The sequence below is a fragment of the Haemorhous mexicanus genome, chromosome 5, assembly GCF_027477595.1.
Source record: "Haemorhous mexicanus isolate bHaeMex1 chromosome 5, bHaeMex1.pri, whole genome shotgun sequence".
Lineage (NCBI taxonomy): Eukaryota > Metazoa > Chordata > Aves > Passeriformes > Fringillidae > Haemorhous > Haemorhous mexicanus.
In genome coordinates, this window is record NC_082345.1 from 62,651,597 (window position 1) to 62,663,687 (window position 12,091).

At 40.0% G+C, this 12,091-nt stretch overlaps 1 protein-coding gene across 5 annotated transcripts in view; it reads left to right on the forward strand.

The window, feature by feature from the left end:
- The window catches only part of ATXN7L1 (ataxin 7 like 1), a 111,065-nt gene that overhangs the window by 54,147 nt on the left and 44,827 nt on the right, over positions 1-12,091 (forward strand). Inside the window, exon 1 of one of the 5 annotated variants that reach the window (XM_059847370.1) lies at positions 8,258-8,373. The exons of 3 other annotated variants lie outside the window; for them this stretch is intronic. The gene's annotated coding sequence lies outside the window, so the exon portion shown is untranslated. Of the gene's footprint in view, positions 1-8,257; positions 8,374-8,575; positions 8,739-12,091 lie in introns of those variants that run through there. One more of the 5 variants, XM_059847369.1, reaches the window with a different exon arrangement.

Sequence of the window (12,091 nt, forward strand, 5' to 3'; positions counted from 1 at the left end):
ATAAACTTTATTAGTCTCTCAAGGAAGGTACTAATATTATAATAGCATTGAGTCCCAAATCATGGAGGACTGTTATGACAAATTCTTCATACTCTGTATTAATTCTCTAATAGGCGTTTCTGAGATATGCAGAAGTCACTGATGAAGTAGGTCTGCAGTGTCCAGGCTCAGCAGGTCTAAGTTTTTCTAGTATTTTGTTCTTGAAAGACAGTTTGCTTTTTCTTGATGATACACAAAGATAGTGAGTGAAGCTTCTCTCATTTTTTTGTCCAGTTCTCTACAGAACCCTTGTCATGTTTCTCAAAATATTAGTTACTCATTCTTACTGTATTTGTCATGTCCTCTCTGCTTCCATAACTGAAGGCAGATAGGTTAACTAAGACCAGTCAGTGTGGTAGGAGTATCACACAGTTGATTCCAGACTACCACACTTGCTATTGTTTCTCAGAATAACACTGTTTGAAATAGGACAATGGTCAGTGATGTTTTGTGACAATAAACTCTTAAGCCTGGGTTGGTAAAGACTAGAGGAAGAGAAGATGGGTTGGAGACTCAGTTATGAGAGCAGCCACAGGTCACAAGGTGCAGCAAGTGCTCTTTTACAGCAAGGATTGATAACCAGGTGGCAACCATGGTCCTTTTAAAATAAGCAATAGCTTCTTTCAACAGCAGCAAAACCTCCAGTAGCTTTAAAACATGATCATCTCTCTGGGATGTTGTCTCTGTTGGTGACATCAGTGCCCTTTCTACAGCTCTGTTGACTATCACTGTGGCAGGGTGTCCCAAATGGATCTGAAGGCACACTGCTGCAGAGGATAGAGCACATTCTTCACACCCCACCTTTCCTACCAGCCCAGGGACCGTCTTCCTTCCCTGCTGCTCATCTCACCCTGTAGTGACACTGTCCAACTTATTATCGAATAGTAGGAGAAAGCTATTCACTCTGATTTATTTGTGGTTTAGCAACTTTCCCCCCTTTCTTTGGTTAGTTTTCTGCTTAGCAAGCTAAGCTGACCCATCAGGGCAGCAGGTGAATGCCAGAGATGGTGCAAGGCAAAAGCATGGTTCAGAATGCATGGTTCAGAGTGGCACTTGCACAGGGAACAGCAGCCACAATTAATTATTCATTCAGCTCTGCCTGTCTTCTCTAAACTACTATCTTAAAAGCATATATTTTAAAAAGGACACACAACCTTGAAGGTGAAAGATTTACCATTTGAATTTATCTTAAAGTGGTCTTTTCCTGGGCTGTGTCTGTTCAGATTTGAGGGTTGTTTATTTTTTTAAAGGGTGTACCTACTGACTGTTGACATAACTAGATTGATATATTGTGAACCATATCCTTGGCAGCATCAAAAGCAGCATGGGCAGCAGGTTGAGGAAGGTGCTTCTCCCCCTCTACTCCACTCTCAGGAGACCCCCCTGGAGTACTGCATCCAGATCTGAGGCACTCAATATCATAAGGACATGGACCTGTTGGGGCAAATCCAGAGGAGGGCCACAAAGAATGATCAGAAGGCTGAGGCACTTGTAGGCAGACTGAGAAAGCTGGGGTTGTTCAGCCTGGAGAACAGAAGGTTCTAGCAATATCTTGGAGCACCTTCCAGTACCAAGGGGGGCTACAGGAAAGCTGGAGAGAGACTTTTTACAAGATCATGTAGTGACAGAACAGGGGGGAATGGCTTCAGATTGAAAGAGGGCTGGTTAAGATTAGCTTTTAGAAGCAATTCTGTACAGTGAGACACTGGCACAGGTTGTCCAGAAAAGCTGTGGCTGCCCTGTCCCTGGAAGTGTTCGAGGTCAAGCTGGGTGGGGCTTTGAGCAATCTGGTCTAGTGGAAGGTGTCACTTCCTTGCAAGTGAGTTGGAACTGGATGACTTTTAAGGTCCTTCCAGCCCAAACCATTCTATGATTCTATAATCTAAGAATTGGTGGCAACATGCCTTTTTTTTTTCTTTTTTTCTTTTTTTTTTTTTTTTTAATTTTTTTTTCTTCTCCCAAAAGTGTTCTTCTTTAGCAGGAATTCACAGCCCTAAAGAGGGATGTGGTGAAGAGTAGGTTTTAATGTGTGAAATAAGCCTGTTAAAATTACCAAAAGACATAGAAAGTCTAGAAGACAACTCTAAAACTTTACTGACTGATTAGGATTAAAGTAAAAATTGTAAATTAGAGAAAATGAGATTTAAGTGGGGAAAAAGTGGTGAGGACTGCTAGACTACATGTCCAGAATATTGCTTTCTGCAGCACCAAAATCAGGAGAGAATAAATGACTGACTGCATAAAGTTTCTGCAAAAACTTAATGAACTTTACACGTTGCTTAGGAATTGCTTTTCTTGTACATTATCTGAGCAAATGTATTTAATGAGACTGCACAGATGTTACAGATTTTCAAAGGCTGGGGATCAGAACAAAAGAAGTAAGGAAATTTTTATATTTAAAACTTCTTTTTAATACTTGTTTAATTTTGGAAGTATTATTTTATAATATGCATTATATAGAAAAAAGAATTCTTGAAGTCTGAGGTGATGCATGTAGTCATACAGCAAATGGCAGGCAAAAGCTGTGTTGTTTGATTCAGGAATTAAAAATGTAACAATAAAACCTGTATTTCTTCAAGGCATGGAGATGTCATGAAAATGTGTTTTCTGCATGTGCTTTTGCATGTTCAGATAAATCCACTCTGGACTATTTTTGAGGTACATGTCAGCAAGCAATTAAATACTGGTTTGACGGTTTCAATCAACTTCTATGCAACTTGCAGCACGTTTTTGCAGTACTGTCAAAACATGCATACCCACAGGATGTGAAAATTATGTGAACTTAATTTAAATCTAAATCACTGATTCTAATGTGAGACTAATTGAAATAAACCCTTTATTATCAGTTGAATTAAGTCAGTAAGAGATACCAACTAGTACCTGTGATTGTGGAATTTCACAGCTAAGAAGTGTAATGTTAGGGTGCTTATGAAGGCCTGAGCAGCATTGCACACATCAAGCAACAGATTTGTTCTTGTTTGCTCTAGGAAGTTAAAGGATACATTTGAGACCCTGTAACACCTTAAGGAAGCAGTGTGTATATAAGGACAAAAGTAATAAACTTCAGAAACCACTTCAAGGTACAACAGCATTGCTCCTTTTAGAAATACTATTTTTTTGTGTTTTACTTGTGAATTCATTAATTCTTTGTGTATCATTTAGCATTATTAAATTAGTAAATATTATTCTAAAATACTCAAAAACTTTTAGGGACATATAGCAGTGGAAAAGGTTGTATGACAGAAGTACTGAAGATGTGTTGTGTCCATGAGCTCACTTGATGAATTGAGGTTTAAGTGGAGGAGGAGAGATGTATGTTCCTTGCTGGTAGTTTCACTGCTTATCCTAGAAGTACCTAAGCATGGTGTGTACCTAAGCCAAGTACCTGAGCCACCTGCAGTGGTACTGCTGAACTTGTGGCACTGGTGAGGTGTCCAAGTGTTTGAAGTCATTTATAAGCAACTGAGAACAAAGACTGGCTTTTACGTGATTGCACAATATTAACTCTAGCTATTTTGGAAAGACAGTGGGATCACTTCTTGGTACTTCAACTTGCCTAGATTAGGTTTGAAGGTTTACAGCAGAAGGCTGTGTCCAGCTCAAAATGGAAACAGAACTTATTTTGTTGTTATGATAGTTCATCTTTAATACGACAAACTGATCTTTAGGAACCCCCAGGGGGTCTGACCAAGAAACAAGAAATCCTGGGCTAGACATTAAATAAACACTTCCTGAAAAGAAGGTGTTTTCCTAAGAAAGGAGAGGGTAGGTTTTCTTTATTACACTGTTAGAAGCTGATTTTTAAATGGGGTTTGCATACATTTTGACACCTATATGGACAACCACTTCTTAGCTGGATAGGGCATGAAAAAGGAGAGAACCCTGTTTGTCATTAATTCCTGTATGAGTAGGATGGAGCAAACTTCATGCATGTCTGACAGAAATCAAGTGAAAGGGAGTAGGGAGTAGAGTTCCCTGCCTAAAATATGGACAAATTCTGATACATGGAGATGATAAGCAGAAAAAATAAGGCACTATCTGAGAATATGGATATATATCAGTCCTTCTAGGATTTCCCAAAAATAACAGTCTAATTTATAGATTTAGCAGTGGATTGTGCAGGACTAAGGCACTCCTCAAGTAAACCAGTGTTCCTCATTTTTCCAAGAGTCTCATCTGTAAGATAATGTAAGCATAACTGAGTGTCTGTCAAGTGCCACTTGTTAGAGCTTTGTACTCTTCCTCAGTACAACAGTTTGATTTGTTTATGAAGGTCTGTAATGCTTTAAGAGTAAAGGATTGTCTTATAGGCCACAAAACCAACTTTGTAGAGTATGGTTCTGAAAATGGATCAGGGGCTTGATTTGTTGGAGGAGTTGAGTCAGGATAATTGGAATTCATAGAGATCTGAATGCTCTGTCTTCTTTTCTGCTAAATGTAGTTAAGATAAGATTGTCTGCAGAAATTATCAGCTAGAGGTTCAGAGATTCTTCTGAAATAATCTCCACATGCAAAATCAGTACAATTCTGGCTTTCTCAAGCACTCTGACTTGCATTTCTCCAATACCCCTCTTCTGTCTTTTGGTGCTGAAATATCCATGGTACTGAAACATAAGAAACCTGATTTGGGGTTCAGAGAGAGATTAGCATACAGATACAGAAAAACCCAAAATGCTTCACACAGCTGCTGCTCAAATATACATGCTAGTGTTTTACTGGTTTAAAGTTTTTTGCCTGAAGTCTCTTCTGGTTTTGCTGGTGCTGTAGAATTGCCGAAGCTTTAGCCTTGTTTCTAGGTGGGAAAAAAATCCTGCATGTTGACCTACCTAGCAGTACAAGGAAACAAAATTAATTTTAGCACTGTTTAAGGCCCTCACAGCTTTAGCAAGAAATATGTGCATTCCCAACAGATTGGACTCTTGTTTCTGGATTTTAAAGTTTTAGTCCCAATACACATTCCAGACTAGGCCGTCTCCGTGTGCTGGGTACTAAGAAATGTTCCTGGCTTCAAGTAGCTTAAATGTGCAAGCTGTCTGATAATGCCAGTGACCATCAGGAAAGCACTTAATTAAATTTTGGGCCTCATGTTGAAAATTCTATGGGAGTATTCTGATGCACAGCATAAAAGAGCCACCATAAAGTGCTACTGGCATATCCCTTTTTTTCTTCAATAGACACAAACCAAATTCCATCAGTCCAAATCTAACTACAGAGATTAGATGTGTTCTTTTCAAGATAAGCTTAAATACACCCTGATATCCTAACTTCATGCTCACATCAGGCAAGTTAATGTCTATATCTAGTCTTTGGTAAGTAGGCAGTTTTATTAATGGTTTATAGGTAGTATTACTATAACCAGAAATACATTTATAGCCTGAAAACAGGTTACAAAAGAGTCATTCTTAGCAACTTCTTATTTTGTAGCCACTTAATTAAAGCTTGCAAGATGAGCAAAGAAAGTGATCCCTCACCAAAAAAAATCCTTTCCCCCCATATTACCTACAATGAATAGTTCTTTCAGCTATTGATTAGTTGTGTTCTTAGCCTTTCTGCAGATTGTGCGTTCTGTGCAGAAATTTCTGTACTAAGAATCTAGAGTTAGAAAATAATTATTTCCTGTGCACTATTTTCTCAATATGATTAAATGTAGAACTTGTCTGTCAATTAGCACAAACTGTCTCTGTTAGTATCACATTGTATAAAGATAATTATTTACAGAAGTTAATCTATAAGATGAATGTCTGTGGTCTTCAGCTCAACTGTAGAAGTCCTTTTCTATTTAAATATATCTTAATATTGCTGATTAATTTCCCATTTTAGATTGAAAACTAAAGCATTGATTATCGCTTCCTGAAACATTTGGTTTAGTTGATTTATTGCTGGATCACTTGAGATGCCCTATATTAAGGTACAGAAAACTGTCAAGATCCTGATTTTATTTTAAACAAAAGCTAACATCAGCCTTGGTTTTCAGAAGATGTATTTTCATTTTCAGATAGTGAAAGCATTGCTTTGAGTTTACTTCTGCTAGATTGTTTGCATGGTTACTATGCATATTCTCCACCCACCCCCTCCAAAGTCTTATGCAGTGTTTTGTTTCTTTATAGAAGTTAACTCTCCCTTAACACTACCCTGTGTTATATTCTAAATCTTCATGATCACTCAATGCCTTACCGGCCGTTGAAGACCTCTGATATGACCTTTATCACAAGCTGACATGGGGCAGCAATCACCATTCACTTTGCAGCAGCCTTGCAGCCCTGTGGATCCCCAGGATTATGTGTTATGACATGCTTTGACAGCTGCTCCACAGGCATGAATCTGAGATATACAAATAGGTATTAGCAGTGTGTAATGTCCTCGCCATCAAGTGATGGAGGTGTACCACACAACCACTAGTTCCTTTCAACCTTCGATTTCTCAGCTTAGCTGGAACTTTTTACTAGCATACATTTTTGCTGGCTTTTTTCCCAGTCAGTTTTAAACATTGTACCTATTTGTCTTATTTATTTGTGTGTTAACATTACTTGCCTAACATTACTTACCTATTATTGTTTCTTCTGCTTATTTATACTTCCATATTTTATTGTGTCTCATTATTCCTTGGCTTCAGTGATTGCCTCTTCTGTGAAGCATGTACACCTGCAGTGAATGATTTCCTAAACAGGAATCCCAGAAGCATTCAGGGCTATTTTGTTTAGCTAGGCTTATGCCTCAAAAATATAGCGGTTTATTTTTTACTACAAGTCCCATGTTCAAATTAAGTAAAAACAAACCAACCAAACAAAGCCACAAAACAACTGGCTATGCACCTTCAAAGATCTGTTGACTAAATTTCTGGGCTCTGTCTTTGGGTCCAGTCAGTCAGGATATTTTGAATCCAGTTCTCTCTTCTGTCCAGTTGCCAGGAGGACCCACACTGCCCTCTGAAGAGCTTACTTACTGTAAGTAATCTTTGAGAGTTGTAGTTCTGTTTTCATACTCCCCATCTTCTTCCAAGGCCTCCGGCAGAAGATTCTGTGATTAAGATAGAAACCTGAATAAATTGGGGCCGTTCCTGCTCCTGCTCCACTGGGATTCCTGCACAGTCAGGAGGGTGCACAGCCAGGGAACACAGCACTCCAGATAACAACTTCTAACTTAGTTTCCTGGGGAACACCACTCCATGTCTGTGCTCAAATATATGGAATTTAATCCTGAAATATTGAAAAATACCTTGCCCTGTGAACTAACATTTGTTGGTATGTTTCATGTTGGACACAGCTGTGAAATAAATTTGCATTTAAACTGAGGTCCCATGCTGGTCTGCTGCAAATTGCTGGGTTTGGCTGGGTTTAGTGGACAAGCCAGCAACTCCTTGGCTGCAAGAGGAGTTGCATGTATGTGAGAATAGCTGAATGGCTGCCCATTTAAATATAGTTGAAACAAATTACTTGTAATTGTATCATTTAACATTAAACATACTGCCATTCCAAATCTTGAGAGTTATGCCAAAGGAAGTATTTCTGGTTAATGGGGAACCCACCATTTCCAGCAGCAGTCAGCTGGCTGAGGGCTTGGCACAGGGATGCTTTAATATGCAGAGCTGTGCCACAGCAAAGCTCAGCTTGTTGACTGAACTTTTTATTTTGGGTGGTGACACCATAGCTCTGATATCTGCATACTTGTGAGTATGGAGTATTTGTAAGAAGAAAAATAGGTGATAAAGACCTTTGTGTTTATCCAGCAGCTGGCTGTAACAGGATCTTAATCTGCTTGGTCCGCACTCCAATGTGTAAAAATCAAAGATAATCAGATCCTCAGAATCTTAATTTTTTATTACCAGTTACCATTCATTATTGTGTGGAGCTCAGAACCTGAATTTGGAGTTAATGTGGACAGTGTGTATCCTTGCCAGCAGTGGCTGAAGCTGCAGCACTGTTGATCGAAGGACTGACTTTCCCTAAGCCTTCCAAAACTAAATTAGAAGTTTGATGAGTTTTCAGGAGAAAAATCGTGTGATAAGTGAAAGAATTTTTTATTTAACTCTGCTGATCCTGACCTTTCGCTGTTGGGGCTTTCCCTGCTCGTCGCGTGAGCAGGGACGGGACGGGGCAGAGAGACGGATGGCGGCAGCGGCGGCGGGTCCGGGAGGGGGAGCTCCGGGCCCGCCGCTCTCCCCCTCCCGGCTCGCTGCTCGCCTCCTCCCGGCCCTCCGCTCCCGGCAGCCTCCCGGCCGCTGACGGCGCCTGCGGCCCGGCGGCCCCCGCCGAAGGACGGCCCGAGCCCTGCAGGCGAAGCTGTCAGCGCGCCAGGGGAAGGTGCCCTGGTGGGTTTTGCAGCGGCGGGCTGAATGTGAGTGAGGGTCGCTACAGATGCTGCCTTGCTTTGTTGCTGCTGTGCTTGTGCGGCGTGAGAAACCCGGTGTAGGAGCCGCACGAGGTTGTAGGACCCAGCTGTTGCTGGGGAAAAACACCCACAGCCTTACATTCCTGCGCGGTGCGGAGGGAGGTGACCCGTGTGGAAGGGCTGCCGGCAGCACCTGCGGTGTCCGAAGTAGCTGAGGCGTTCAGGGTGCGAGGATGGCATCCAGCTCCCGCCCCTCTCCGCGCCGGGAGGGGCTCAGGAAGCCTGAGCGCAGCCCTGGCCTGCGGGACTGTGTGGCAATGCCTCCTGTGCACCGAAGACCTTTTAAAACTGGCCTATTGGTTCACAGTAATGTAAGTGAGCAAATCAGGTGTAGATATATGAAGGAGGGGAGAGAATTGCAGTTCATTACTTTAGCAAAGAAGGAGAAAATAGATTTAATTATTAGTATTTTAGACTCAGAACAGGAAGTGCCAATACTGAAACTTCATGCATAACCAGAACTTTGACCCTTGGTTATCTGTACTGTGATTATTTTTACTTTTTTTCCCAACTATATCAGCATGCTGTTGTGCAGATATGATAGTTCGTGTTGCTTACAGTCTTGGAATCTAATATAGTCTGTGATTTTTATTTTTATCTGCACAAATCTACACAAATTATTGCTAAGATTTTTAGCTTGATAGCAGACACTAAGCTCCATTTGCTGCAGCCTCAGAAAGATTAAAGAGAAATGCATGCAGGTAACTAGAAATTTAGCAAGACCCATATTTTCAAGAAGCCACCTTGATTTCTCCCTTAAATATGTGTTTGTATGCTCTGTGTTTTGTTTTGCCATTTTTGGCACATATTTCACATGTGGTAATGTGGTTAAAAAAGAATGCAAACTATGATTACAGTGGTAATGGGTAGTGTTTTAGAAATATATAGAGAGGGTTTTTTTTTTAATTTGGTTAATAACATGACAGTGGTACCAAAGTAGTTTAAACAAAATATGCCAGTGGGGAACTGCTGACTTTTGAATTGGCAGCTGTCAACTTTTTTACGCTATGTTTTATATGTATTCTGTAGAGCTTTTTAAATGAAGAACAAGGCAGTTCCTGAGTGTTTGCTTTTGGAAGCCTCTAGATGTCTAAGCTCAATTTAAACTCTATAGTTTGAAAAAGTTAAATTTTACTTAAAACTTTCATGATACTGTATTATTCTTTAAATATATCTGATTTCTTTCAGTGTGCAGTTCTTGGAAAGAGAGAGATTACCTGCAAGCTTTAAGGGCTAAATAGTATCAGGTTTAATGTTGGCATTACCGCTTTACCTCTGCTGTGCTGTGGTATGAATTACAGCTGGATTACTTGCTGTGTGCATGGATCACATTCTCCCTCTATTTGTTCTAATGAACTTAAAAGGAGAAAAACAGAAAGTTCTATATCTCTGTTACATTTTTCTAAAGGACGCTAGAAAACTTCATTAGACTTTTCAGGGGAAAAAATAAAACCTACTTGTTTACTTGAAACCAGTGTTATCTGATACAGGTGTTTGTCTAAGTCTGTGAAATACTATGGCTGTTAAATGAGCTCTGATTTCTGTAAAGTGAGAAATGTCCTGAGGTATCTAACCAGCGTTGCTTTATATTTAATTAAAATACAAAATGCAGTCTATGTACCAGATTTTTACAGGTAATTATAAAGAGGTAGACAGAAGTCCTACAAAAGTAGTCCATGTAACTCTGATGTTTAATGATTTTATAGTTAGCCAGGAAGGGGTGGGAGAGTATGTACTAATTGCAGCTCCTAAACTGGCATAAAATAACTAACAAGAGAGAGGTCCCTGATAAAGGATGAATCAAGATTGCTTGTGAATGAGGGCTCAGCAGACCTTTTTCAGTATATTGACTCTATGAGGCTACACCTGGAGACAGCAATACACACTGTACTTGCAGGGTGAGAGCAGTCTATTGTAGGAAGCAAATGCTAAAAGACTCAAGGTTGTGTTATATGTGCTCAGTCTCCATCCATACCCTGTAATTCAACCATGGATTAATACCAGATTGAAGCCAAAGGTGTGCCAGGAATGTTTTGAAAGGGAAGAAGAGCCGAAAAATAAATTGCATCTCTTTTTGATGCATGGTACAACTGCAGTTGTAACATGCAATGCCTGATGCCGGCTACCACATTTTGCTCTGGAGCCTTCAGGCCATAAAAGTTCACTGTCCTTTTGTAAGTGCCACCTCTGATGTTCTCTGAAAGTGTTTCATAGTCTGTTGCTAATCAAGTTCTTGGCTAGAATTGGTATCTTGGAGTGGGAGGAGCAGTAAGGGAGCAGAAAGTTTATGTAAGTGTGGTTCGCATGTATGTGCTTGACAGATATGCAGCTGATTAGCTGGAGGTTACAGGCTGACTTTTACTGTGGCAGTAGCCTCAGATACTTTGGTATCTTTCCATACTTTGAGCAGGGCAGTGAGTTTTTTCAGTGAACGAGTGAGTTGGTGGAGTGGTTTTGTTTTTTTATGGTCTTCCCTAGTTTGATGAAGCTAAGAGGCAGAGGGAAGCATTGACCTAATCTTGTTACAGTAAACAAGAGGTAAAGACTTCTAAACCTTCTGTTGATGTGATTGTTGAATGTTTAACAGTCTTTTGTTCCCAGTTGTTTACAGTAATTGAGTCTTTTCCCTTGTAGTGCTTGTGCTGCTGTTCTCATTAGTGTGTATTCCAAGATAAATACCATACACAAGACTTGCAAATACTGTACAGCAGAATATCTGTTCTCTGGTTTTGTTTGCTGAATGTTACACCTTCCAAAATATGTTAGTTCCTAATGCTGAGAATAGACCTCATGTCCTTAGGCAAAACAGCACAGACAGACAGCAGACCTTTTGTAACTGCCACTGCTATCACTTTTTATGCAGCAGGCACTTAGGCATCTGAAATGTAAGGAGAAATAAGAACAAATAAAACTGCCAGAGTTCTCTCATAAGTAGTATCTATCATAGTGAATGCGCTTTTCAGCTGTTTTTTCCTTTAATTACTTCTTTTTCAGACCTTAAGCAACTTAGAAAGTCAAGGAATTTGGGACTAGTGAGGAGGAAAGGAAGGGGGGTAATAACATTGTAGATTTAGGACCTGCAGATTTCCTCAAGTGTTACAATGATCTTCTGATGGGACAGATAACCCTCTTCTTCTATCTCATCCTGCACTCAGTGATCGTCTGTTTCTAGCTATCATTTGAAACTACTTGAGCATTTCAGTGTAAATAAACTTTTTTCTCTCAGTACTTAGAGTAGGCAAATCCCGGGGATGATAGCTCAGGCATGGTTAGTTTTGGTTCACTTGTTAGCCATTGCTGGTTAAATCTTCTGTACTGTCTAGCTAACAATTGTCAGACTCAGCAAAAAGCTTTAGAAAAGACTTGCTCTGTGATCCATTTGCCAAATACAGAGTTTAGTTCCTCCTCTGTAATCAAGCTGGAGTCAGTTGATTATAGCTGAGATTTATCATGCCAGTATCCTGCCTGTTGTCCTTTCCCTGTCTCTTTGCTTAAGTGACTCCCATTGCTGGAAAAAAACAAATTTAATCTCAAATTCTTCCAATTTAGAAGTGTCTTTTATTATCTCTAAACAGTAGGACTTCTTTCAACTATAGAACATGAATTTGATGAGAAGGGACAACTTCCAGAAGATCATAGTCTCTTCTGGAGTTTGCTGTCTCCT